Here is a 25,379-nt window from a genome sequence, read left to right as displayed (position 1 = left end):
TCACAGTCCCTGAACCACATTATCTTCCCTAATGATTAGCCCTCCCTGCAATGTAGTCTGTCTCACAGTCACTGAACCACATTATTTTCCCCTAATCATTAGCCCTCCCTGCAATGTAGTCTGTCTCACAGTCCCTGAACCACATTATTTTCCCTAATCATTAGCTCCTCCCTGCAATGTAGTCTGTCTCACAATCCCTGAACCACATTATTTTCCCCCTAATGATTAGCTCCTCCCTACAATGTAGCTGTCTCACAGTCCCTGAACCACATTATTTTCCCCTAATGCCTAGCCCTCCCTGCAATGTAGTCTGTCTCACAGTCCCTGAACCACATTATTTTCCCCTAATGATTAGCCCTCCCTGCAATGTAGTCTGTCTCACAGTCCCTGAACCACATTATTTTCCCTAATCATTAGCTCCTCCCTGCAATGTAGTCTGTCTCACAATCCCTGAACCACATTATTTTCCTAATCATTAGCCCTCCCTGCAATGTAGTCTGTCTCACAATCCCTGAACCACATTATTTTCCCCCTAATCATTAGCCCTCCCTGCAATGTAGTCTGTCTCACAGTCCCTGAACCACATTATTTTCCCCCTAATCATTAGCTCCTCCCTGCAATGTAGTCTGTCTCACAATCCCTGAACCACATTATTTCCCCCTAATGATTAGCTCCTCCCTACAATGTAGTCTGTCTCACAGTCCCTGAACCACATTATTTTCCCTAATGCCTAGCTCCTCCTGCAATGTAGTCTGTCTCACAGTCCCTGAACCACATTATTTTCCCCTAATGCATTAGCTCCTCCCTGCAATGTAGTCTGTCTCACAGTCCCTGAACCACATTATTTTTTCCCTAATCATTAGCTCCTCCCTGCAATGTAGTCTGTCTCACAATCCCTGAACCACATTATTTTCCCCTAATCATTAGCTCCTCCCTGCAATGTAGTCTGTCTCACAATCCCTGAACCACATTATTTTCCCCTAATGCATTAGCCCTCACTGCAATGTAGTCTGTCTCACAGTCCCTGAACCACATTATTTTCCCTAATCATTAGCTCCTCCCTGCAATGTAGTCTGTCTCACAATCCCTGAACCACATTATTTTCCTAATGCCTAAGCTCCTCCCTGCAATGTAGTCTGTCTCACAATCCCTGAACCACATTATTTTCCCTAATGATTAGCTCCTCCCTGCAATGTAGTCTGTCTCACAATCCCTGAACCACATTATTTTCCTAATCATTAGCCCTCCCTGCAATGTAGTCTGTCTCACAGTCCCTGAACCACATTATTTTCCCTAATCATTAGCTCCTCCCTGCAATGTAGTCTGTCTCACAGTCCCTGAACCACATTATTTTCCCTAATGCCTTAGCCCTCCCTGCAATGTAGTCTGTCTCACAATCCCTGAACCACATTATTTCCCTACTGCCTAGCTCCTCCCTGCAATGTAGTCTGTCTCACAGTCCCTGAACCTCACATTATTTTCCCTACTGCCTAGCTCCTCCCTGCAATGTAGTCTGTCTCACAGTCCCTGAACCACATTATTTTCCCCTAATGATTAGCTCCTCCCTGCAATGTAGTCTGTCTCACAGTCCCTGAACCACATTATTTTCCCTAATCATTAGCCCTCCCTGCAATGTAGTCTGTCTCACAGTCCCTGAACCACATTATTTTCCCCTAATGCCTAGCCTCCTCCCTGCAATGTAGTCTGTCTCACAGTCCCTGAACCACATTATTTTCCCCTACTGCCTAGCTCCTCCCTGCAATGTAGTCTGTCTCACAGTCCCTGAACCACATTATTTTCCCCTAATGCCTAGCTCCTCCCTGCAATGTAGTCTGTCTCACAGTCCCTGAACCACATTATTTTCCCTAATCATTAGCTCCTCCCTGCAATGTAGTCTGTCTCACAATCCCTGAACCACATTATTTTCCCCTAATGCCTAGCTCCTCCCTGCAATGTAGTCTGTCTCACAGTCCCTGAACCACATTATTTTCCCTACTGCTTAGCTCCTCCCTGCAATGTAGTCTGTCTCACAGTCCCTGAACCACATTATTTTCCCCTAATGCCTAGCTCCTCCCTGCAATGTAGTCTGTCTCACAATCCCTGAACCACATTATTTTCCCTACTGCCTAGCCTCCTCCCTGCAATGTAGTCTGTCTCACAGTCCCTGAACCACATTATTTTCCTACTGCATTAGCCCTCCCTGCAATGTAGTCTGTCTCACAGTCCCTGAACCACATTATTTTCCCTAATGCATTAGCCCTCCCTGCAATGTAGTCTGTCTCACAGTCCCTGAACCACATTATTTTCCCCTAATGCCTAGCTCCTCCCTGCAATGTAGTCTGTCTCACAATCCCTGAACCACATTATTTTCCCCTAATGCTTAGCTCCTCCCTGCAATGTAGTCTGTCTCACAGTCCCTGAACCACATTATTTTCCCCTAATGCCTAGCCCTCACTGCAATGTAGTCTGTCTCACAGTCCCTGAACCACATTATTTTCCCTAATGCTAGCCTCCTCCCTGCAATGTAGTCTGTCTCACAGTCCCTGAACCACATTATTTTCCCCTAATGCCTAGCTCCTCCCTGCAATGTAGTCTGTCTCACAGTCCCTGAACCACATTATTTTCCCTACTGCCTAGCTCCTCCTGCAATGTAGTCTGTCTCACAGTCCCTGAACCACATTATTTTCCCCTAATGCTTAGCCCTCCTCCCTGTAATGTAGTCTGTCTCACAGTCCCTGAACCACATTATTTTCCCCTACTGCCTAGCCTCCTCCCTGCAATGTAGTCTGTCTCACAGTCCCTGAACCACATTATTTTCCCTACTGCCTAGCTCCTCCCTGCAATGTAGTCTGTCTCACAGTCCCTGAACCACATTATTTTCCCCTAATGCCTAGCCCTCCTGCAATGTAGTCTGTCTCACAGTCCCTGAACCACATTATTTTCCCCTACTGCCTAGCTCCTCCCTGCAATGTAGTCTGTCTCACAGTCCCTGAACCACATTATTTTCCCTACTGCCTAGCTCCTCCCTGCAATGTAGTCTGTCTCACAGTCCCTGAACCACATTATTTTCCCTACTGCCTTAGCTCCTCCCTGCAATGTAGTCTGTCTCACAGTCCCTGAACCACATTATTTTCCCCCTACTGCCTAGCTCCTCCCTGCAATGTAGTCTGTCTCACAGTCCCTGAACCACATTATTTTCCCCTAATGCATTAGCCCTCCCTGCAATGTAGTCTGTCTCACAGTCCCTGAACCACATTATTTTCCCTACTGCCTAGCTCCTCCCTGCAATGTAGTCTGTCTCACAGTCCCTGAACCACATTATTTTCCCCTACTGCCTAGCTCCTCCCTGCAATGTAGTCTGTCTCACAGTCCCTGAACCACATTATTTTCCCCTACTGCATTAGCCCTCCCTGCAATGTAGTCTGTCTCACAGTCCCTGAACCACATTATTTTCCCTAATGCCTAGCTCCTCCCTGCAATGTAGTCTGTCTCACAATCCCTGAACCACATTATTTCCCCTACTGCCTAGCCCTCCCTGCAATGTAGTCTGTCTCACAGTCCCTGAACCACATTATTTCCCCTACTGCCTAGCCCTCACTGCAATGTAGTCTGTCTCACAGTCCCTGAACCACATTATTTTCCCTACTGCCTAGCCCTCCCTGCAATGTAGTCTGTCTCACAGTCCCTGAACCACATTATTTTCCCTACTGCCTAGCCCTCCCTGCAATGTAGTCTGTCTCACAGTCCCTGAACCACATTATTTTCCCCTAATGCCTAGCTCCTCCCTGCAATGTAGTCTGTCTCACAGTCCCTGAACCACATTATTTTCCCTACTGCATTAGCCCCTCCCTGCAATGTAGTCTGTCTCACAGTCCCTGAACCACATTATTTTCCCCTAATGCCTAGCTCCTCCCTGCAATGTAGTCTGTCTCACAGTCCCTGAACCACATTATTTTCCCCTCAATGCCTAGCCCTCCCTGCAATGTAGTCTGTCTCACAGTCCCTGAACCACATTATTTTTCCCTACTGCCTAGCCCTCCCTGCAATGTAGTCTGTCTCACAGTCCCTGAACCACATTATTTTCCCTACTGCCTAGCTCCTCCCTGCAATGTAGTCTGTCTCACAGTCCCTGAACCACATTATTTTCCCTAATGCTTAGCCCTCCCTGCAATGTAGTCTGTCTCACAGTCCCTGAACCACATTATTTTCCCCTACTGCCTAGCCCTCCCTGCAATGTAGTCTGTCTCACAGTCCCTGAACCACATTATTTTCCCTAATGCCTAGCTCCTCCCTGCAATGTAGTCTGTCTCACAGTCCCTGAACCACATTATTTTCCCCTACTGCCTAGCTCCTCCCTGCAATGTAGTCTGTCTCACAGTCCCTGAACCACATTATTTTCCCCTACTGCCTAGCCCTCCTGCAATGTAGTCTGTCTCACAGTCCCTGAACCACATTATTTTCCCTACTGCCTAGCCCTCCCTGCAATGTAGTCTGTCTCACAGTCCCTGAACCACATTATTTCCCCTACTGCCTAGCTCCTCCCTGCAATGTAGTCTGTCTCACAGTCCCTGAACCACATTATTTTCCCCTACTGCCTAGCTCCTCCCTGCAATGTAGTCTGTCTCACAGTCCCTGAACCACATTATTTTCCCTACTGCCTAGCTCCTCCCTGCAATGTAGTCTGTCTCACAGTCCCTGAACCACATTATTTTCCCCTACTGCATTAGCCCTCCCTGCAATGTAGTCTGTCTCACAATCCCTGAACCACATTATTTTCCCCCTACTGCCTAGCCCTCCCTGCAATGTAGTCTGTCTCACAGTCCCTGAACCACATTATTTTCCCCTACTGCCTAGCTCCTCACTGCAATGTAGTCTGTCTCACAGTCCCTGAACCACATTATTTTCCCTACTGCTCTAGCTCCTCCCTGCAATGTAGTCTGTCTCTACAGTCCCTGAACCACATTATTTCCCTACTGCCTAGCCCTCCCTGCAATGTAGTCTGTCTCACAGTCCCTGAACCACATTATTTTCCCCTACTGCCTAGCTCCTCCCTGCAATGTAGTCTGTCTCACAGTCCCTGAACCACATTATTTTCCCCCTACTGCCTAGCTCCTCCCTGCAATGTAGTCTGTCTCACAGTCCCTGAACCACATTATTTTCCCTAATGCTCTAGCTCCTCCCTGCAATGTAGTCTGTCTCACAGTCCCTGAACCACATTATTTTCCCTACTGCCTAGCCCTCCCTGCAATGTAGTCTGTCTCACAGTCCCTGAACCACATTATTTCCCCTACTGCCTAGCCTCTCCCTGCAATGTAGTCTGTCTCACAGTCCCTGAACCACATTATTTTCCCCTACTGCCTAGCTCCTCCCTGCAATGTAGTCTGTCTCACAGTCCCTGAACCACATTATTTTCCCCTACTGCCTAGCTCCTCCCTGCAATGTAGTCTGTCTCACAGTCCCTGAACCACATTATTTTCCCCTACTGCCTAGCTCCTCCCTGCAATGTAGTCTGTCTCACAGTCCCTGAACCACATTATTTCCCTACTGCTTAGCCCTCCCTGCAATGTAGTCTGTCTCACAGTCCCTGAACCACATTATTTTCCCTACTGCTTAGCCCTCCCTGCAATGTAGTCTGTCTCACAGTCCCTGAACCACATTATTTCCCCTACTGCTCATAGCTCCTCCCTGCAATGTAGTCTGTCTCACAGTCCCTGAACCACATTATTTTCCCTACTGCCTAGCTCCTCCCTGCAATGTAGTCTGTCTCACAGTCCCTGAACCACATTATTTTCCCCTAATGCCTAGCCTCCTCCCTGCAATGTAGTCTGTCTCACAGTCCCTGAACCACATTATTTTCCCCCTACTGCCTAGCCCTCCCTGCAATGTAGTCTGTCTCACAGTCCCTGAACCACATTATTTTCCCCTACTGCCTAGCTCCTCCCTGCAATGTAGTCTGTCTCACAGTCCCTGAACCACATTATTTTCCCCTACTGCTTAGCTCCTCCTGCAATGTAGTCTGTCTCACAGTCCCTGAACCACATTATTTTCCCTACTGCCTCAGCTCCTCCCTGCAATGTAGTCTGTCTCACAGTCCCTGAACCACATTATTTTCCCCCTACTGCCTTAGCCCCTCCCTGCAATGTAGTCTGTCTCACAGTCCCTGAACCACATTATTTTTTCCTAATGCATTAGCCCTCCTCACTGCAATGTAGTCTGTCTCACAGTCCCTGAACCACATTATTTTCCCTAATGCCTAGCCTCTCCCTGCAATGTAGTCTGTCTCACAATCCCTGAACCACATTATTTTCCTACTGCCTAGCTCCTCCCTGCAATGTAGTCTGTCTCACAGTCCCTGAACCACATTATTTTCCCTACTGCCTAGCCCTCCCTGCAATGTAGTCTGTCTCACAATCCCTGAACCACATTATTTCCCCTACTGCCTAGCCCTCCCTGCAATGTAGTCTGTCTCACAGTCCCTGAACCACATTATTTTCCCCAATGCTTAGCCCTCCCTGCAATGTAGTCTGTCTCACAGTCCCTGAACCACATTATTTTCCCTACTGCCTAGCCCTCCCTTCAATGTAGTCTGTCTCACAGTCCCTGAACCACATTATTTTCCCTACTGCCTAGCCCTCCCTGCAATGTAGTCTGTCTCACAGTCCCTGAACCACATTATTTTCCCTACTGCTCTAGCCCTCCCTGCAATGTAGTCTGTCTCACAGTCCCTGAACCACATTATTTTCCCCTAATGCTTAGCCCCTCCCTGCAATGTAGTCTGTCTCACAGTCCCTGAACCACATTATTTTCCCTACTGCCTAGCTCCTCCCTGCAATGTAGTCTGTCTCACAATCCCTGAACCACATTATTTTCCCCTAATGCCTAGCTCCTCCTGCAATGTAGTCTGTCTCACAGTCCCTGAACCACATTATTTTCCCCAACTGCTTAGCCCTCCCTGCAATGTAGTCTGTCTCACAGTCCCTGAACCACATTATTTTCCCCAATGCTTAGCCCTCCCTGCAATGTAGTCTGTCTCACAGTCCCTGAACCACATTATTTTCCCTACTGCCTAGCCCTCCCTGCAATGTAGTCTGTCTCACAGTCCCTGAACCACATTATTTTCCCCTACTGCTTAGCTCCTCCCTGCAATGTAGTCTGTCTCACAGTCCCTGAACCACATTATTTTCCCCTAATGCCTAGCTCCTCCCTGCAATGTAGTCTGTCTCACAGTCCCTGAACCACATTATTTTCCCTACTGCTTAGCCCCTCCCTGCAATGTAGTCTGTCTCACAGTCCCTGAACCACATTATTTTCCCTACTGCCTAGCTCCTCCCTGCAATGTAGTCTGTCTCACAGTCCCTGAACCACATTATTTTCCCCTACTGCCTAGCTCCTCCCTGCAATGTAGTCTGTCTCACAGTCCCTGAACCACATTATTTTCCCCCTACTGCCTAGCTCCTCCCTGCAATGTAGTCTGTCTCACAGTCCCTGAACCACATTATTTTCCCTACTGCCTTAGCTCCTCCCTGCAATGTAGTCTGTCTCACAGTCCCTGAACCACATTATTTTCCCTACTGCTTAGCTCCTCCCTGCAATGTAGTCTGTCTCACAGTCCCTGAACCACATTATTTTCCCTACTGCCTAGCCCCTCCCTGCAATGTAGTCTGTCTCACAGTCCCTGAACCACATTATTTTCCCTAATGCTTAGCCCTCCCTGCAATGTAGTCTGTCTCACAGTCCCTGAACCACATTATTTTCCCTACTGCCTTAGCTCCTCCCTGCAATGTAGTCTGTCTCACAGTCCCTGAACCACATTATTTTCCCCTACTGCTTAGCTCCTCCCTGCAATGTAGTCTGTCTCACAGTCCCTGAACCACATTATTTTCCCCTACTGCCTAGCTCCTCCTGCAATGTAGTCTGTCTCACAGTCCCTGAACCACATTATTTTCCTTCTACTGCTTAGCCCTCCCTGCAATGTAGTCTGTCTCACAGTCCCTGAACCACATTATTTTCCCCTACTGCCTAGCCCTCCCTGCAATGTAGTCTGTCTCACAGTCCCTGAACCACATTATTTTCCCCTACTGCCTTAGCTCCTCCCTGCAATGTAGTCTGTCTCACAGTCCCTGAACCACATTATTTTCCCCTACTGCATTAGCCCTCCCTGCAATGTAGTCTGTCTCTCACAGTCCCTGAACCACATTATTTTCCCTACTGCCTAGCTCCTCCCTGCAATGTAGTCTGTCTCACAGTCCCTGAACCACATTATTTTCCCTACTGCCTAGCTCCTCCCTGCAATGTAGTCTGTCTCACAGTCCCTGAACCACATTATTTTCCCCTACTGCCTAGCTCCTCCCTGCAATGTAGTCTGTCTCACAGTCCCTGAACCACATTATTTTCCCCTACTGCCTAGCCCTCCCTGCAATGTAGTCTGTCTCACAGTCCCTGAACCACATTATTTTCCCCTACTGCCTTAGCTCCTCCCTGCAATGTAGTCTGTCTCACAGTCCCTGAACCACATTATTTTCCCTACTGCCTAGCTCCTCCCTGCAATGTAGTCTGTCTCACAGTCCCTGAACCACATTATTTTCCCTACTGCCTAGCTCCTCCCTGCAATGTAGTCTGTCTCACAGTCCCTGAACCACATTATTTTCCCTACTGCCTAGCTCCTCCCTGCAATGTAGTCTGTCTCACAGTCCCTGAACCACATTATTTTCCCTACTGCCTAGCCCCTCCCTGCAATGTAGTCTGTCTCACAGTCCCTGAACCACATTATTTTCCCTACTGCCTAGCCCCTCCCTGCAATGTAGTCTGTCTCACAGTCCCTGAACCACATTATTTTCCCTACTGCCTAGCTCCTCCCTGCAATGTAGTCTGTCTCACAGTCCCTGAACCACATTATTTTCCCCTACTGCCTAGCCCTCCCTGCAATGTAGTCTGTCTCACAGTCCCTGAACCACATTATTTTCCCCTACTGCCTTAGCCCTCCCTGCAATGTAGTCTGTCTCACAGTCCCTGAACCACATTATTTTCCTACTGCCTAGCTCCTCCTGCAATGTAGTCTGTCTCACAGTCCCTGAACCACATTATTTTCCCTACTGCCTAGCTCCTCCCTGCAATGTAGTCTGTCTCACAGTCCCTGAACCACATTATTTTCCCTACTGCCTAGCCCTCCCTGCAATGTAGTCTGTCTCACAGTCCCTGAACCACATTATTTTCCCTACTGCCTAGCTCCTCCCTGCAATGTAGTCTGTCTCACAGTCCCTGAACCACATTATTTTCCCTACTGCCTAGCTCTCCTCCCTGCAATGTAGTCTGTCTCACAGTCCCTGAACCACATTATTTTCCCCTACTGCCTAGCTCCTCCCTGCAATGTAGTCTGTCTCACAGTCCCTGAACCACATTATTTTCCCTACTGCCTAGCCCTCCCTGCAATGTAGTCTGTCTCACAGTCCCTGAACCACATTATTTTCCCCTACTGCCTTAGCCCTCCCTGCAATGTAGTCTGTCTCACAGTCCCTGAACCACATTATTTTCCCCTACTGCCTAGCTCCTCCCTGCAATGTAGTCTGTCTCACAGTCCCTGAACCACATTATTTTCCCTACTGCCTAGCCCTCCTGCAATGTAGTCTGTCTCACAGTCCCTGAACCACATTATTTTCCCTACTGCCTTAGCTCCCTCCCTGCAATGTAGTCTGTCTCACAGTCCCTGAACCACATTATTTTCCCTACTGCCTAGCCTCCTCCCTGCAATGTAGTCTGTCTCACAGTCCCTGAACCACATTATTTTCCCCTACTGCCTAGCTCCTCCCTGCAATGTAGTCTGTCTCACAGTCCCTGAACCACATTATTTTCCTACTGCCTAGCTCCTCCCTGCAATGTAGTCTGTCTCACAGTCCCTGAACCACATTATTTTCCCTACTGCCTAGCTCCTCCCTGCAATGTAGTCTGTCTCACAGTCCCTGAACCACATTATTTTCCCTACTGCCTAGCTCCTCCCTGCAATGTAGTCTGTCTCACAGTCCCTGAACCACATTATTTTCCCTACTGCCTAGCTCCTCCCTGCAATGTAGTCTGTCTCACAGTCCCTGAACCACATTATTTTCCCCTACTGCCTAGCCCCTCCCTGCAATGTAGTCTGTCTCACAGTCCCTGAACCACATTATTTTCCCCTACTGCCTAGCCCCTCCTGCAATGTAGTCTGTCTCACAGTCCCTGAACCACATTATTTTCCCCTACTGCCTAGCTCCTCCCTGCAATGTAGTCTGTCTCACAGTCCCTGAACCACATTATTTTCCCCCTACTGCTAGCTCCCCTCCTGCAATGTAGTCTGTCTCACAGTCCCTGAACCACATTATTTTCCCTACTGCCTAGCCCTCCCTGCAATGTAGTCTGTCTCACAGTCCCTGAACCACATTATTTTCCCCTACTGCCTAGCTCCTCCCTGCAATGTAGTCTGTCTCACAGTCCCTGAACCACATTATTTTCCCTACTAATGCTTAGCTCCTCCCTGCAATGTAGTCTGTCTCACAGTCCCTGAACCACATTATTTTCCCTACTGCCTAGCTCCTCCCTGCAATGTAGTCTGTCTCACAGTCCCTGAACCACATTATTTTCCTACTGCCTAGCCCTCCCTGCAATGTAGTCTGTCTCACAGTCCCTGAACCACATTATTTTCCCCTACTGCCTAGCCTCCTCCCTGCAATGTAGTCTGTCTCACAGTCCCTGAACCACATTATTTTCCCCTACTGCCTAGCCCCTCCCTGCAATGTAGTCTGTCTCACAGTCCCTGAACCACATTATTTTCCCTACTGCCTAGCTCCTCCCTGCAATGTAGTCTGTCTCACAGTCCCTGAACCACATTATTTTCCCTACTGCCTAGCCCTCCCTGCAATGTAGTCTGTCTCACAGTCCCTGAACCACATTATTTTCCCCTACTGCCTAGCCCTCCCCTGCAATGTAGTCTGTCTCACAGTCCCTGAACCACATTATTTTCCCTACTGCCTAGCCCTCCTCCCTGCAATGTAGTCTGTCTCACAGTCCCTGAACCACATTATTTTCCCCTACTGCCTAGCTCCTCCCTGCAATGTAGTCTGTCTCACAGTCCCTGAACCACATTATTTTCCCTACTGCCTAGCCCTCCCTGCAATGTAGTCTGTCTCACAGTCCCTGAACCACATTATTTTCCCCCTACTGCCTAGCCCTCCCTGCAATGTAGTCTGTCTCACAGTCCCTGAACCACATTATTTTCCCCTACTGCCTAGCCCTCCCTGCAATGTAGTCTGTCTCACAGTCCCTGAACCACATTATTTTCCCCTACTGCCTAGCCCTCCCTGCAATGTAGTCTGTCTCACAGTCCCTGAACCACATTATTTTCCCCTACTGCCTAGCTCCTCCCTGCAATGTAGTCTGTCTCACAGTCCCTGAACCACATTATTTTCCCCTACTGCCTAGCCCTCCCTGCAATGTAGTCTGTCTCACAGTCCCTGAACCACATTATTTTCCCCTACTGCCTAGCTCCTCCCTGCAATGTAGTCTGTCTCACAGTCCCTGAACCACATTTTTTCCCTACTGCCTAGCTCCTCCCTGCAATGTAGTCTGTCTCACAGTCCCTGAACCACATTATTTTCCCCTACTGCCTAGCTCCTCCCTGCAATGTAGTCTGTCTCACAGTCCCTGAACCACATTATTTTCCCCTACTGCCTAGCTCCTCCCTGCAATGTAGTCTGTCTCACAGTCCCTGAACCACATTATTTTCCCCTACTGCCTAGCTCCTCCCTGCAATGTAGTCTGTCTCACAGTCCCTGAACCACATTATTTTCCCTACTGCCTAGCCTCCTCCCTGCAATGTAGTCTGTCTCACAGTCCCTGAACCACATTATTTTCCCCTACTGCCTAGCCTCCTCCCTGCAATGTAGTCTGTCTCACAGTCCCTGAACCACATTATTTTCCCTACTGCCTAGCTCCTCCCTGCAATGTAGTCTGTCTCACAGTCCCTGAACCACATTATTTTCCCTACTGCCTAGCCTCCTCCCTGCAATGTAGTCTGTCTCACAGTCCCTGAACCACATTATTTTCCCTACTGCCTAGCCCTCCCTGCAATGTAGTCTGTCTCACAGTCCCTGAACCACATTATTTTCCCCCTACTGCCTAGCTCCTCCCTGCAATGTAGTCTGTCTCACAGTCCCTGAACCACATTATTTTCCCCTACTGCCTAGCCCTCCCTGCAATGTAGTCTGTCTCACAGTCCCTGAACCACATTATTTTCCCTACTGCCTAGCCCCTCCCTGCAATGTAGTCTGTCTCACAGTCCCTGAACCACATTATTTTCCCTACTGCCTAGCTCCTCCCTGCAATGTAGTCTGTCTCACAGTCCCTGAACCACATTATTTTCCCTACTGCCTAGCCTCCTCCCTGCAATGTAGTCTGTCTCACAGTCCCTGAACCACATTATTTTCCCTACTGCCTAGCTCCTCCCTGCAATGTAGTCTGTCTCACAGTCCCTGAACCACATTATTTCCCCTACTGCCTAGCCCCTCCCCTGCAATGTAGTCTGTCTCACAGTCCCTGAACCACATTATTTTCCCTACTGCCTAGCTCCTCCCTGCAATGTAGTCTGTCTCACAGTCCCTGAACCACATTATTTTCCCTACTGCCTAGCCCCTCCCTGCAATGTAGTCTGTCTCACAGTCCCTGAACCACATTATTTTCCCTACTGCCTAGCCCCTCCCTGCAATGTAGTCTGTCTCACAGTCCCTGAACCACATTATTTTCCCCCTACTGCCTAGCCTCCTCCCTGCAATGTAGTCTGTCTCACAGTCCCTGAACCACATTATTTTCCCTACTGCCTAGCTCCTCCCTGCAATGTAGTCTGTCTCACAGTCCCTGAACCACATTATTTTCCCTACTGCCTAGCCCTCCCTGCAATGTAGTCTGTCTCACAGTCCCTGAACCACATTATTTTCCCCTACTGCCTAGCTCCTCCCTGCAATGTAGTCTGTCTCACAGTCCCTGAACCACATTATTTCTCCTACTGCCTAGCCCTCCCTGCAATGTAGTCTGTCTCACAGTCCCTGAACCACATTATTTTCCCTACTGCCTAGCTCCTCCCTGCAATGTAGTCTGTCTCACAGTCCCTGAACCACATTATTTTCCCCTACTGCCTAGCTCCCTCCCTGCAATGTAGTCTGTCTCACAGTCCCTGAACCACATTATTTTCCCCCTACTGCCTAGCTCCTCCCTGCAATGTAGTCTGTCTCACAGTCCCTGAACCACATTATTTTCCCCTACTGCCTAGCTCCTCCCTGCAATGTAGTCTGTCTCACAGTCCCTGAACCACATTATTTTCCCTACTGCCTAGCTCCTCCCTGCAATGTAGTCTGTCTCACAGTCCCTGAACCACATTATTTTCCCCTACTGCCTAGCCCCCTCCCTGCAATGTAGTCTGTCTCACAGTCCCTGAACCACATTATTTTCCCTACTGCCTAGCTCTCCCTGCAATGTAGTCTGTCTCACAGTCCCTGAACCACATTATTTTCCCTAATGCTTAGCCCTCCCTGCAATGTAGTCTGTCTCACAGTCCCTGAACCACATTATTTTCCCTACTGCCTAGCTCCTCCCTGCAATGTAGTCTGTCTCACAGTCCCTGAACCACATTATTTTCCCCTAATGCATTAGCCCTCCCTGCAATGTAGTCTGTCTCACAGTCCCTGAACCACATTATTTTCCCCTACTGCATTAGCTCCTCCCTGCAATGTAGTCTGTCTCACAGTCCCTGAACCACATTATTTTCCCTACTGCTCTAGCCCTCCCCTGCAATGTAGTCTGTCTCACAGTCCCTGAACCACATTATTTTCCCCTACTGCCTAGCTCCTCCCTGCAATGTAGTCTGTCTCACAGTCCCTGAACCACATTATTTTCCCCTAATGCTTAGCCCTCCTCCTGCAATGTAGTCTGTCTCACAGTCCCTGAACCACATTATTTTCCCCTAATGCATTAGCTCCTCCCTGCAATGTAGTCTGTCTCACAGTCCCTGAACCACATTATTTTCCCCTAATGCCTAGCTCCTCCCTGCAATGTAGTCTGTCTCACAGTCCCTGAACCACATTATTTTCCCTAATGCCTAGCCCTCCCTGCAATGTAGTCTGTCTCACAGTCCCTGAACCACATTATTTTCCCCTAATGCCTAGCTCCTCCCTGCAATGTAGTCTGTCTCACAGTCCCTGAACCACATTATTTTCCCCTAATGCTCTAGCTCTCCCCTGCAATGTAGTCTGTCTCACAGTCCCTGAACCACATTATTTTCCCCTAATGCATTAGCTCCTCCCTGCAATAATGTAGTCTGTCTCACAGTCCCTGAACCACATTATTTTCCCCTAATGCTTAGCCCTCCTGCAATGTAGTCTGTCTCACAGTCCCTGAACCACATTATTTTCCCCCTAATGCTTAGCTCCTCCCTGCAATGTAGTCTGTCTCACAGTCCCTGAACCACATTATTTTCCCTAATGCTTAGCTCCTCCCTGCAATGTAGCTCTGTCTCACAGTCCCTGAACCACATTATTTTCCCCTACTGCATTAGCCCTCCCTGCAATGTAGTCTGTCTCACAGTCCCTGAACCACATTATTTTCCCTAATGCATTAGCTCCTCCCTGCAATGTAGTCTGTCTCACAGTCCCTGAACCACATTATTTTCCCTAATGCTTAGCTCCTCCCTGCAATGTAGTCTGTCTCACAGTCCCTGAACCACATTATTTTCCCCCTAATGCTTAGCTCCTCCTGCAATGTAGTCTGTCTCACAGTCCCTGAACCACATTATTTTCCCCTAATGCCTAGCTCCTCCCTGCAATGTAGTCTGTCTCACAGTCCCTGAACCACATTATTTTCCCCTAATGCTTAGCCCTCCCTGCAATGTAGTCTGTCTCACAGTCCCTGAACCACATTATTTTCCCCTAATGATTAGCCCTCCCTGCAATGTAGTCTGTCTCACAGTCCCTGAACCACATTATTTTCCCTAATGCATTAGCTCCTCCCTGCAATGTAGTCTGTCTCACAGTCCCTGAACCACATTATTTTCCCCTAATGCTTAGCCCTCCCTGCAATGTAGTCTGTCTCACAGTCCCTGAACCACATTATTTTCCCCTAATGCTTAGCTCCTCCCTGCAATGTAGTCTGTCTCACAGTCCCTGAACCACATTATTTTCCCCTAATCCTAGCCCTCCCTGCAATGTAGTCTGTCTCACAGTCCCCTGAACCACATTATTTTCCCCTAATGCATTAGCTCCTCCCTGCAATGTAGTCTGTCTCACAGTCCCTGAACCACATTATTTTCCCCTAATGCTTAGCCCTCCCTGCAATGTAGTCTGTCTCACAGTCCCTGAACCACATTATTTTCCTAATGCTTAGCCCTCCCTGCAATGTAGTCTGTCTCACAGTCCCTGAACCACATTATTTTCCCCTAATGCCTAGCTCCTCCTGCAATGTAGTCTGTCTCACAGTCCCTGAACCACATTATTTTCCCCCTAATGCTTAGCTCCTCCCTGCAATGTAGTCTGTCTCACAGTCCCTGAACCACATTATTTTCCCTAATGCTTAGCCCCTCCTGCAATGTAGTCTGTCTCACAGTCCCTGAACCACATTATTTTCCCTAATGCTTAGCTCCTCCCTACAATGTAGTCTGTCTCACAGTCCCTGAACCACATTATTTTCCCTAATGCCTAGCTCCTCCCTGCAATGTAGTCTGTCTCACAGTCCCTGAACCACATTATTTTCCCCTAATCACTTAGCTCCTCCCTGCAATGTAGTCTGTCTCACAGTCCCTGAACCACATTATTTTCCTCTAATGCCTAGCCCTCCCTGCAATGTAGTCTGTCTCACAGTCCCTGAACCACATTATTTTCCCCTAATGCCTAGCTCCTCCCTGCAATGTAGTCTGTCTCACAGTCCCTGAACCACATTATTTTCCCCTAATCATTAGCCCTCCCTGCAATGTAGTCTGTCTCACAGTCCCTGAACCACATTATTTTCCCCTAATGCTCATAGCCCTCCCTGCAATGTAGTCTGTCTCACAGTCCCTGAACCACATTATTTTCCCCTAATGCCTAGCCCTCCCTGCAATGTAGTCTGTCTCACAGTCCCTGAACCACATTATTTTCCCTAATCATTAGCTCCTCCTGCAATGTAGTCTGTCTCACAGTCCCTGAACCACATTATTTTCCCCTAATCATTAGCTCCTCCCTGCAATGTAGTCTGTCTCACAGTCCCTGAACCACATTATTTTCCCTAATGCTTAGCTCCTCCCTGCAATGTAGTCTGTCTCACAATCCCTGAACCACATTATTTTCCCCTAATGCTTAGCTCCTCCCTGCAATGTAGTCTGTCTCACAGTCCCTGAACCACATTATTTTCCCTAATGATTAGCCCTCCCTGCAATGTAGTCTGTCTCACAGTCCCTGAACCACATTATTTTCCCTAATGCCTAGCTCCTCCTCCTGCAATGTAGTCTGTCTCACAGTCCCTGAACCACATTATTTTCCCTAATGATTAGCCCTCCTGCAATGTAGTCTGTCTCACAGTCCCTGAACCACATTATTTTCCCCTAATGCTTAGCCCCTCCCTGCAATGTAGTCTGTCTCACAGTCCCTGAACCACATTATTTTCCCCTAATCCTATTAGCTCCTCCCTGCAATGTAGTCTGTCTCACAGTCCCTGAACCACATTATTTTCCCTAATGCATTAGCTCCTCCCTGCAATGTAGTCTGTCTCACAGTCCCTGAACCACATTATTTTCCCCTAATGCCTAGCCCTCCCTGCAATGTAGTCTGTCTCACAGTCCCTGAACCACATTATTTTCCCCCTAATGCTTAGCTCCTCCTGCAATGTAGTCTGTCTCACAGTCCCTGAACCACATTATTTTCCCTAATGCTTAGCTCCTCCCTGCAATGTAGTCTGTCTCACAGTCCCTGAACCACATTATTTTCCCCTAATGCTTAGCTCCTCCCTGCAATGTAGTCTGTCTCACAGTCCCTGAACCACATTATTTTCCCCCTAATGCTTAGCCCTCCCTGCAATGTAGTCTGTCTCACAGTCCCTGAACCACATTATTTTCCTAATGCCATTAGCCCTCCCTGCAATGTAGTCTGTCTCACAGTCCCTGAACCACATTATTTTCCCTAATCATGCTCTCCTCCTCCTGCAATGTAGTCTGTCTCACAGTCCCTGAACCACATTATTTTCCCCTAATCATTAGCTCCTCCCTGCAATGTAGTCTGTCTCACAGTCCCTGAACCACATTATTTTCCCTAATGCTAGCTCCTCCCTGCAATGTAGTCTGTCTCACAGTCCCTGAACCACATTATTTTCCCCTAATGCTTAGCTCCTCCCTGCAATGTAGTCTGTCTCACAGTCCCTGAACCACATTATTTTCCCCTAATCATTAGCCCTCCCTGCAATGTAGTCTGTCTCACAGTCCCTGAACCACATTATTTTCCCTAATGCCTAGCTCCTCCCTGCAATGTAGTCTGTCTCACAGTCCCTGAACCACATTATTTTCCTAATGCCTAGCTCCTCCCTGCAATGTAGTCTGTCTCACAGTCCCTGAACCACATTATTTTCCTAATGCCTAGCTCCTCCCTGCAATGTAGTCTGTCTCACAGTCCCTGAACCACATTATTTTCCCTAATCATTAGCTCCTCCTGCAATGTAGTCTGTCTCACAGTCCCTGAACCACATTATTTTCCCCCCTAATGCTAGCTCTCCCTGCAATGTAGTCTGTCTCACAGTCCCTGAACCACATTATTTTCCCTAATGCATTAGCCTCCCTGCAATGTAGTCTGTCTCACAGTCCCTGAACCACATTATTTTCCCCTAATGCCTTAGCTCCTCCCTGCAATGTAGTCTGTCTCACAGTCCCTGAACCACATTATTTTCCCTAATGCCTAGCTCCTCCCTGCAATGTAGTCTGTCTCACAGTCCCTGAACCACATTATTTTCCCCTAATGCCTAGCTCCTCCCTGCAATGTAGTCTGTCTCACAGTCCCTGAACCACATTATTTTCCCTAATGCTTAGCCCTCTCCCTGCAATGTAGTCTGTCTCTACAGTCCCTGAACCACATTATTTTCTCCTAATGCATTAGCTCCTCCCTGCAATGTAGTCTGTCTCACAGTCCCTGAACCACATTATTTTCCCCTAATGCCTAGCTCCTCCCTGCAATGTAGTCTGTCTCACAGTCCCTGAACCACATTATTTTCCCCTAATGCCTAGCTCCTCCCTGCAATGTAGTCTGTCTCACAGTCCCTGAACCACATTATTTTCCCCTACTGCCTAGCTCCTCCCTGCAATGTAGTCTGTCTCACAGTCCCTGAACCACATTATTTTCCCCTAATGCCTAGCCCTCCCTGCAATGTAGTCTGTCTCTACAGTCCCTGAACCACATTATTTTCCCTAATGCTTAGCCCTCCTCCTGCAATGTAGTCTGTCTCACAGTCCCTGAACCACATTATTTTCCCTAATGATTAGCTCCTCCCTGCAATGTAGTCTGTCTCACAGTCCCTGAACCACATTATTTTCCCTAATGCTTAGCTCCTCCCTGCAATGTAGTCTGTCTCACAGTCCCTGAACCACATTATTTTCCCTAATGCCTAGCTCCTCCCTGCAATGTAGTCTGTCTCACAGTCCCTGAACCACATTATTTTCCCCTAATGCTAGCTCCTCCCTGCAATGTAGTCTGTCTCACAGTCCCTGAACCACATTATTTTCCCCTAATGCTTAGCTCCTCCCCCTGCAATGTAGTCTGTCTCACAGTCCCTGAACCACATTATTTTCCCCTAATGCTTAGCTCCTCCCTGCAATGTAGTCTGTCTCACAGTCCCTGAACCACATTATTTTCCCTAATGCCTTAGCTCCTCCCTGCAATGTAGTCTGTCTCACAGTCCCTGAACCACATTATTTTCCCCTAATGCTTAGCCCTCCCTGCAATGTAGTCTGTCTCACAGTCCCTGAACCACATTATTTTCCCCTAATGCTTAGCCCCTCCCTGCAATGTAGTCTGTCTCACAGTCCCTGAACCACATTATTTTCCCTAATGCTTAGCCCTCCCTGCAATGTAGTCTGTCTCACAGTCCCTGAACCACATTATTTTCCCTACTGCTCTAGCTCCTCCCTGCAATGTAGTCTGTCTCACAGTCCCTGAACCACATTATTTTCCCTAATGCCTAGCTCCTCCCTGCAATGTAGTCTGTCTCACAGTCCCTGAACCACATTATTTTCCCTAATGCCTAGCTCCTCCCTGCAATGTAGTCTGTCTCACAGTCCCTGAACCACATTATTTTCCCCTAAATGCTTAGCCCTCCTCCCTGCAATGTAGTCTGTCTCACAGTCCCTGAACCACATTATTTTCCCTAATGCCTAGCCCTCCCTGCAATGTAGTCTGTCTCACAGTCCCTGAACCACATTATTTTCCCCTAATGCTTAGCTCCTCCTGCAATGTAGTCTGTCTCACAGTCCCTGAACCACATTATTTTCCCCCCAATGCTTAGCTCCTCCCTGCAATGTAGTCTGTCTCACAGTCCCTGAACCACATTATTTTCCCCTAATGCCTAGCTCCTCCCTGCAATGTAGTCTGTCTCACAGTCCCTGAACCACATTATTTTCCCTAATGCCTAGCTCCTCCCTGCAATGTAGTCTGTCTCACAGTCCCTGAACCACATTATTTTCCCTAATGCTTAGCTCCTCCCTGCAATGTAGCTCTGTCTCACAGTCCCTGAACCACATTATTTTCCCCTAATCATTAGCTCCTCCCTGCAATGTAGTCTGTCTCACAGTCCCTGAACCACATTATTTTCCCTAATGCTTAGCTCCTCCTGCAATGTAGTCTGTCTCACAGTCCCTGAACCACATTATTTTCCTAATGCATTAGCCCTCCCTGCAATGTAGTCTGTCTCACAAGTCCCTGAACCACATTATTTTCCCTAATGCTTAGCTCCTCCCTGCAATGTAGTCTGTCTCACAGTCCCTGAACCACATTTTTTCCCCTAATGCTTAGCCCTCCCTGCAATGTAGTCTGTCTCACAGTCCCTGAACCACATTATTTTCCCTAATGCTTAGCTCCTCCCTGTAATGTAGTCTGTCTCACAGTCCCTGAACCACATTATTTTCCCTAATGCTTAGCTCCTCCCTGCAATGTAGTCTGTCTCACAGTCCTGAACCACATTATTTTCCCCTACTGCTTAGCTCCTCCCTGCAATGTAGTCTGTCTCACAGTCCCTGAACCACATTATTTTCCCTAAATGCTTAGCTCCTCCCTGCAATGTAGTCTGTCTCACAGTCCCTGAACCACATTATTTTCCCCTAATGCTTAGCTCCTCCCTGCAATGTAGTCTGTCTCACAGTCCCTGAACCACATTATTTTCCCCTAATGCTAGCCCTCCTGCAATGTAGTCTGTCTCACAGTCCCTGAACCACATTATTTTCCCCTAATGCATTAGCCTCCTCCTGCAATGTAGTCTGTCTCACAGTCCCTGAACCACATTATTTTCCCCCTAATGCTTAGCTCCTCCCTGCAATGTAGTCTGTCTCACAGTCCCTGAACCACATTATTTTCCCCTAATGCCTAGCCCTCCCTGCAATGTAGTCTGTCTCACAGTCCCTGAACCACATTATTTTCCCTAATGCTTAGCTCCTCCTCCCTGCAATGTAGTCTGTCTCACAGTCCCTGAACCACATTATTTTCCCCTAATGCTTAGCTCCTCCCTGCAATGTAGTCTGTCTCACAGTCCCTGAACCACATTATTTTCCCCCTAATGCTTAGCTCCTCCTTGCAATGTAGTCTGTCTCACAGTCCCTGAACCACATTATTTTCCCTAATGCATTAGCTCCTCCCTGCAATGTAGTCTGTCTCACAATCCCTGAACCACATTATTTTCCCCTAATGCCTAGCCCTCCCTGCAATGTAGTCTGTCTCACAGTCCCTGAACCACATTATTTTCCCTAATGCTTAGCTCCTCCCTGCAATGTAGTCTGTCTCACAGTCCCTGAACCACATTATTTTCCCCTACTGCCTTAGCTCCTCCCTGCAATGTAGTCTGTCTCACAGTCCCTGAACCACATTATTTTCCCCTAATGCCTAGCTCCTCCCTGCAATGTAGTCTGTCTCACAGTCCTGAACCACATTATTTTCCCCTAATGCCTAGCTCCTCCCCCTGCAATGTAGTCTGTCTCACAGTCCCTGAACCACATTATTTTCCCCTAATGCTTAGCTCCTCCCTGCAATGTAGTCTGTCTCACAGTCCCTGAACCACATTATTTTCCCCTAATCATTAGCTCCTCCCTGCAATGTAGTCTGTCTCACAGTCCCTGAACCACATTATTTTCCCTAATGCCTTAGCTCCTCCCTGCAATGTAGTCTGTCTCACAGTCCCTGAACCACATTATTTTCCCCTAATGCTTAGCTCCTCCCTGCAATGTAGTCTGTCTCACAGTCCCTGAACCACATTATTTTCCCCTAATGCTCTAGCCCTCCCTGCAATGTAGTCTGTCTCACAGTCCCTGAACCACATTATTTTCCCCTAATGCTTAGCTCCTCCTGCAATGTAGTCTGTCTCACAGTCCCTGAACCACATTATTTTCCCCTAATGCTTAGCTCCTCCCTGCAATGTAGTCTGTCTCACAGTCCCTGAAACCACATTATTTTCCCCTAATGCTTAGCTCCTCCCTGCAATGTAGTCTGTCTCACAGTCCCTGAACCACATTATTTTCCCCTAATGCCTAGCTCCTCCCTGCAATGTAGTCTGTCTCACAGTCCCTGAACCACATTATTTCCCCTGCTGCTTAGCTCCTCCCTGCAATGTAGTCTGTCTCACAGTCCCTGAACCACATTATTTTCCCCTAATGCCTAGCTCCTCCTGCAATGTAGTCTGTCTCACAGTCCCTGAACCACATTATTTTCCCCTAATGCCTAGCTCCTCCCTGCAATGTAGTCTGTCTCTCACAGTCCCTGAACCACATTATTTTCCCCTAATGCTTAGCTCCTCCCTGCAATGTAGTCTGTCTCACAGTCCCTGAACCACATTATTTTCCCTAATGATTAGCTCCTCCCTGCAATGTAGTCTGTCTCACAGTCCCTGAACCACATTATTTTCCCCTAATGCCTAGCCCTCCCTGCAATGTAGTCTGTCTCACAGTCCCTGAACCACATTATTTTCCCTAATGCTTAGCTCCTCCCTGCAATGTAGTCTGTCTCACAGTCCCTGAACCACATTATTTTCCCCTAATGCCTTAGCTCCTCCCTGCAATGTAGTCTGTCTCACAGTCCCTGAACCACATTATTTTCCTAATGCCTAGCTCCTCCCTGCAATGTAGTCTGTCTCACAGTCCCTGAACCACATTATTTTCCCTAATGCCTAGCCCCTCCCTGCAATGTAGTCTGTCTCACAGTCCCTGAACCACATTATTTTCCCCTAATGCCTAGCTCCTCCCTGCAATGTAGTCTGTCTCACAGTCCCTGAACCACATTATTTTCCCCTAATGCCTTAGCCCCTCCCTGCAATGTAGTCTGTCTCACAATCCCTGAACCACATTATTTTCCCCTAATGCCTAGCTCCTCCCTGCAATGTAGTCTGTCTCACAGTCCCTGAACCACATTATTTTCCCCTACTGCCTAGCCTCCTCCTGCAATGTAGTCTGTCTCACAGTCCCTGAACCACATTATTTTCCCCTAATGCCTAGCCCTCCTGCAATGTAGTCTGTCTCACAGTCCCTGAACCACATTATTTTCCCTACTGCCTAGCTCCTCCCTGCAATGTAGTCTGTCTCACAGTCCCTGAACCACATTATTTTCCCTACTGCCTAGCTCCTCCCTGCAATGTAGTCTGTCTCACAGTCCCTGAACCACATTATTTTCCCTAATGCCTAGCCCTCCCTGCAATGTAGTCTGTCTCTACAGTCCCTGAACCACATTATTTTCCCCCTACTGCCTAGCCCTCCCTGCAATGTAGTCTGTCTCTACAGTCCCTGAACCACATTATTTTCCCCTAATGCCTAGCCCTCCCTGCAATGTAGTCTGTCTCACAGTCCCTGAACCACATTATTTTCCCCTAATCCTTAGCCCCTCCCTGTAATGTAGTCTGTCTCACAGTCCCTGAACCACATTATTTTCCCCCTAATGCCTAGCCCTCCTCCCTGCAATGTAGTCTGTCTCACAGTCCCTGAACCACATTATTTTCCCTAATGCCTAGCTCCTCCCTGCAATGTAGTCTGTCTCACAGTCCCTGAACCACATTATTTTCCCCTACTGCCTTAGCTCCTCCCTGCAATGTAGTCTGTCTCACAGTCCCTGAACCACATTATTTTCCCCTACTGCCTAGCTCCTCCCTGCAATGTAGTCTGTCTCACAGTCCCTGAACCACATTATTTTCCCCTACTGCCTAGCCTCCTCCCTGCAATGTAGTCTGTCTCACAGTCCCTGAACCACATTATTTTCCCTACTGCCTAGCTCCTCCCTGCAATGTAGTCTGTCTCACAGTCCCTGAACCACATTATTTTCCCCTACTGCCTTAGCCTCCTCCTGCAATGTAGTCTGTCTCACAGTCCCTGAACCACATTATTTTCCCCTAATGCCTTAGCCCTCCCTGCAATGTAGTCTGTCTCACAGTCCCTGAACCACATTATTTTCCCCTAATGCCTAGCCCTCCCTGCAATGTAGTCTGTCTCACAGTCCCTGAACCACATTATTTTCCTAATGCCTAGCCCTCCCTGCAATGTAGTCTGTCTCACAGTCCCTGAACCACATTATTTTCCCCTAATGCCTTAGCTCCTCCCTGCAATGTAGTCTGTCTCACAGTCCCTGAACCACATTATTTTCCCCCTACTGCTTAGCTCCTCCCTGCAATGTAGTCTGTCTCACAGTCCCTGAACCACATTATTTTCCCCTACTGCTTAGCCCTCCCCTGCAATGTAGTCTGTCTCACAGTCCCTGAACCACATTATTTTCCCTAATGCCTTAGCTCCTCCCTGCAATGTAGTCTGTCTCACAGTCCCTGAACCACATTATTTTCCCTAATGCCTAGCCCTCCTCTGCAATGTAGTCTGTCTCACAGTCCCTGAACCACATTATTTTCCCTACTGCTCAGCTCCTCCCTGCAATGTAGTCTGTCTCACAGTCCCTGAACCACATTATTTCCCCTAATGCCTAGCTCCTCCCCTGCAATGTAGTCTGTCTCACAGTCCCTGAACCACATTATTTTCCCTAATGCCTTAGCCCTCCCTGCAATGTAGTCTGTCTCACAGTCCCTGAACCACATTATTTTCCCTACTGCTTAGCCTCCCTCCTGCAATGTAGTCTGTCTCACAGTCCCTGAACCACATTATTTTCCCCCTAATGCTTAGCCCTCCCTGCAATGTAGTCTGTCTCACAGTCCCTGAACCACATTATTTTCCCTAATGCCTAGCCTCCCTCCTGCAATGTAGTCTGTCTCACAGTCCCTGAACCACATTATTTTCCCCCTACTGCCTAGCTCCTCCCTGCAATGTAGTCTGTCTCACAGTCCCTGAACCACATTATTTTCCCTAATGCCTAGCCCCTCCCTGCAATGTAGTCTGTCTCACAGTCCCTGAACCACATTATTTTCCCTACTGCCTAGCTCCTCCCTGCAATGTAGTCTGTCTCACAGTCCCTGAACCACATTATTTCCCTAATGCCTAGCTCCTCCCTGCAATGTAGTCTGTCTCACAGTCCCTGAACCACATTATTTTCCTACTGCTTAGCTCCTCCTGCAATGTAGTCTGTCTCACAGTCCCTGAACCACATTATTTTCCCTAATGCTTAGCTCCTCCCTGCAATGTAGTCTGTCTCACAGTCCCTGAACCACATTATTTTCCTAATGCTTAGCTCCTCCTGCAATGTAGTCTGTCTCACAGTCCCTGAACCACATTATTTTCCCCCTAATGTTAGCTCCTCCCTGCAATGTAGTCTGTCTCACAGTCCCTGAACCACATTATTTTCCCTAATGCTTAGCTCCTCCTGCAATGTAGTCTGTCTCTACAGTCCCTGAACCACATTATTTTCCTAATGCTTAGCTCCTCCCTGCAATGTAGTCTGTCTCACAGTCCCTGAACCACATTATTTCCCCTACTGCTTAGCCTCCTCCTGCAATGTAGTCTGTCTCACAGTCCCTGAACCACATTATTTTCCCTAATGCTTAGCTCCTCCCTGCAATGTAGTCTGTCTCACAGTCCCTGAACCACATTATTTTCCCCTACTGCCTTAGCTCCTCCTGCAATGTAGTCTGTCTCACAGTCCCTGAACCACATTATTTTCCCTAATGCTTAGCCCTCCCCTGCAATGTAGTCTGTCTCACAATCCCTGAACCACATTATTTTCCCCTAATGCTTA

This window comes from Haliotis rubra, unplaced genomic scaffold (genome assembly GCF_003918875.1).
Source record: "Haliotis rubra isolate DU_JTF1 unplaced genomic scaffold, ASM391887v1 Scf1119, whole genome shotgun sequence".
Classification (NCBI taxonomy): Eukaryota; Metazoa; Mollusca; class Gastropoda; order Lepetellida; family Haliotidae; genus Haliotis; species Haliotis rubra.
This window is presented reverse-complemented; position numbering follows the sequence as displayed.